The sequence below is a fragment of the Teleopsis dalmanni genome, chromosome 2 (assembly GCF_002237135.1).
Source record: "Teleopsis dalmanni isolate 2A chromosome 2, ASM223713v2, whole genome shotgun sequence".
NCBI lineage: Eukaryota > Metazoa > Arthropoda > Insecta > Diptera > Diopsidae > Teleopsis > Teleopsis dalmanni.
Genome location: NC_051847.1, coordinates 125,187,120 through 125,191,488, shown reverse-complemented (window position 1 = coordinate 125,191,488; position 4,369 = coordinate 125,187,120). Strand labels below are relative to the sequence as shown.

General features: G+C 31.0%; 1 protein-coding gene across 1 annotated transcript in view; it reads right to left on the bottom strand.

The window, feature by feature from the left end:
• Positions 1-4,369, bottom strand: part of LOC119682735 (serine/threonine-protein kinase PAK 3-like) — a 491,650-nt gene continuing 487,281 nt past the window's right edge. Inside the window, exon 2 of the mRNA XM_038096240.1 lies at positions 1-280. The gene's annotated coding sequence lies outside the window, so the exon portion shown is untranslated. The remainder of the gene's footprint in view (positions 281-4,369) is intronic.

The window sequence follows — 4,369 nt, the reverse complement described above, 5'->3', positions numbered from 1 at the left end:
TATAAAATTTTCTTTGAAATTTTTCAATTAAAAAAAATTTAGTTATAGAAGGGGCCGTGCACCTCTCCAAGTATATATAATTTCGTTACTTAAGTATTATTACTTATTTACTTAATACATTTTTATACTATAGTTTATTTTTACTTAACATACTACTATTATTATAAAAATAATCGTTGAGTGTAAAAATGTTGGTTAACTTTGTTGAATATGTATTAATACAGGGTGCTGTTGATGAACCGATGTCGATAATATGCTAGAGCGCAAAATTGTTACAGATCTGAAAAAAAAAAACGGAAATAAAGTTATTAAAATGTCAGCAATTTTTGCATATTGTAATTATATAAAATAGTGGTACCCAAATTAGTTTAAATTAATTAGTCGATTAAAACGAAGAGATCTCTGAAAATAATTTTTTTTTGTGTGTATGGATTATAAAATACGTCCATAAAGTATAAGCCTATAAAAAATGAAATTAATTAAATGGAACAAATTTAAAAGTATAAATAAAAAGGTTTTAAAGATAAGATATATAAAAATCAAACTAAACTCCACAATTAAGTTTTATTTAAATTTTGTGAAACAACAGTATACTGAAAGTATTAAAGATTATACAGCATATCCTCTTACTTAGTTTCTAGAAAACTTCATTCACTTAAACTCAAAGAAATTATTAAAATTGAAAATAATAGAAGGGACTAACACACTTTTAAAAATCATATAATAAATATGGCTGTAAGAGGTGGTCGTGAACTACATCGTTGATTCATAAGATCCTAACTCTTATTAATAGGAACAGGCGATGTACTATCTGTGTATAGTGGCCTGTAATAATTTCAAATGAAGACCTTTGTCGTTTTACCAATCAGGAACCAATAGAAGGAACCAATTTTACAATTTTACAAATGTACGGATGGTTAGGTCACACATTAAGAACACCAACAGATGCAATTGCTCATGTTATCATTAAATGGAATTCCCAAGCAGTGAGAAGACCAAGTTGACTGAAAACTACTTGGCATAGGACAACAGCGAATAATACACAGAGAACTTTTAGCTAGCTACGTTTTTCCGCAAGAAACAGGGACGAATGCAAAGAATTTATACGTACTATTTGAGAAGAGTCTAAGTTCAAAATTTATTTTGTAAAGTGAGTACATTTCAAATAAAATAATAATAATACACTTTGAAACAAAAAAAGAGTGTTGTTAAACTTCCCTTTGCAAGCCGACAGAACAAGTAAGTAAAATCATCAGTTATAATTTATGGTAATACTAACATGAGCACATGAAAAGCTTTTTTGCTTATAAGCATATATAAGCATTTGGGCAAGACTGCGATTTATTTCTTAACATAGTCTCTTTTTAGGATATCTTGATGCAAAAGCGTTTATCGATGTTAAATCTCCCAAGAGTCGCTAATTGTTTTACCCTTTTCAAGGTAATCAATGTAACAGTTGCCTCCCAAAAAATGTCGCCTGATCTCATTGGTCGAAACCCACCTTGATCTTCTTTGGTGCACATTCCGCCGAAGACGTTTATTATCCACCGCGTTTACAGTTTGTTCAAGTCTAAATATTCATGTAAAATGTGATATATCACATTTGAGCAGTTGCGATACCTACAGCCTTAGTCATCTCGCAAACATTCACTTGTGGAACGTCTAGCACTATGTCATGGATTTAATCTACGATTTTTGACGTCACGACTTGTTTAAAGCGACTTCAACAACCGGTGTGACTTGTGCTGGTACGACCCATACCACTTCAGTTAACTATTTGCTACATTTAAAATAACTACGCAAGTTCAAAACGTTAAATTATCAGACTGCCCTCATAACCAAATGTTATTAATTTTTCTAAATATTAATTCAGATAAATATACATTTTGTTAAATAGCCACACGTTTAATAAATAATTTCAAAAGTCACCCTCAGACGTACATCACACAATGAATACTTAATGAAAATCGCAAAATAAGCGTTTATAATTTGCAATATTTTTTCTCTGATTCGCATACAATCGTATTACTTTATAGTACACATAATAAGTTCAAGCTGAAATTTATTCTGTATTAAATACCATTTATTGAAATAAACACAATAGAATTGCTATTGCAATCGAATTATAATACTACAATAGATTTATTACAATTAAATCGCAGGGTTCTATTTAAATAGAACACTGAAAGTATTACATCACTCAATAAGTCGTGGAACTGACATACAGATGACGCTGCCATTATCAAATATATATGACGTTTATGAAGTACCAACCTTCAAAAGACTTTGTGTAAAATTTCATGACATTTCGATAAGTCAGAAAAAAAGTGACAGCCATTTAAGTGAAGCTACTTTTGTTATTTTCAAAACAATTTCGTGTGTTAATTTATCATTGCTTCTTGATGAAAAAAAATACTGCACAAGCTCAGCAATGGCTTCAAAAATGTTATTCGGACTTTGCTCCATTGAAAAGAACCATTTGTTATTGGTGTACTGAATTTAAACGTGGTCGTACAGACACCGATGATGGTGAACGTTCTGGTTGTCCGATTAAGGTGGTTACTCCAGAAAACATCAAAAAAGTCCAGAAATTGGTCATATCTGATCGTCAATTTCAAAGTGGATGCCACGTTAACTCACAGTCGATCAAAAACACCAAGGTGTTGATGATTCAGAGCAGTGTTTGGCCATGTTTACACGTAATAAATCAGATTTTTTGCGTTGATATGTGACAATGGATGAAACATCGATCCATCACTTCACTCCGGAATCAAAACGATCATCATCTGAGTGGACTACAGCCGATGAACTACGTCCGAAGCGTCCAAAGACAGGTTATGGCTTTTGGGATGCACAGGGTATAATCTTCATTAACTATCTCGAAAAGGGAAAAACTATCAATAATAAATTCTATATGGCATTACTGAATCGTTTGAAAGCAAAAAATTGTGAAAAAATGTCCGCATATGGCGAAGAAAAAAATTTTGTTTCACCAAGTCAATGCACCACGTCACAAGTCAATAAAAACTATGACAAAATTACACGAATTATATTTCGAATTGCTTCCTCATCCACCGTATAGTCCAGGTCTAGCTCCCAGACTACTGGCTATTCGCTGATCTCAAAAAATGCTGGCCGGTAAAAAATTCATCTCAAATGAAGAAAAAATTGCTGAAACTGACATTCTTTTCTATTTTGAGGTAAAAGACAAATCCTTCAACAAACATGGTATCGAGAAGTTAGAGAAGCGTTGGAATGATTGTTTTGCCCTTGGAGAAGATTATATTGATGAGTAAAGTCGATTTTTGGCAAAAAAATTTGTTTTTCTTAGTTAGTTACACGCTTTATTGAGTGATGATATAATTCAGCAGATTTAACTGATTCGTTTCGAAATTACAGTTTATTTTTTATCATTTTATATAATAAATCAAAATTACAAGCATAAACATCTATTTCAAAAAAATAGCTGTGTTATAAGTATTGTTTTATAAGTCAATACCGACTTAATGAAAAAGAAAGGATTCTCTATTTTGTGGTTCTTTAAGTAAACATAAGAAACACATTAGTGATAGAGATTTTAAATTAATTTTTATTTCAATATATTATTTGGGCCTTGCACCATTAGAATGTCCTCCACGGGATATTTTATAGTGATGGATCCTTTTAAGGTAATTTGCAATTACTTGTCTGATAGATTTTCGTTTTTAATGCATTGAGAGTCGAAACACGATCGCTCGCTTAAGCGGACAAATAATAGTCAAATCGTAGCAAATCGTACAATTTTGGTTAACAATTCACATTACTATGACGTGAAACTTTAAATCCGGATAATTTCTCTAGCAACAAACTAAAAAGAAGACGTGTTGTGTGCTGTTGAAACCATTAATCTTTAAGCTTAGGCTCTGATCCTTCAGATCATTACATTTCATATAAATTTAATAAAATCTATAATTCGAACTCTTATGTTACAAAAATTTTGAGAAAATTTATATTTCTTTCCATTATCGGAACAAAGCTCTGAAATAAATAAATAATAATAAATCTGAAAATTAAATCGTAATAATAAAACGAACTTAATAGCTAAACAAACAGTACACAAAAATCCAGAGATCAGGCATATTTTCTTAAATCAAAATAATCAGATAACCCATATCAAACAGTAAATAGACACTATTTGACAAGAACTTCTTTATTGCCTACGTAGTTTGTCTTTGATGTGGGTAAATAAAGTCATTAGGTGTTAAATGAAGGCTTTGTGACGAATGACCCATAAATTATATATTTTGAATGGTTAGAAAAAATGATATGCTTAAATCCAGGTTTGAGTACCCCAATGTAAAGAATTATAAATCTTTGGTGGTTGCTTGAG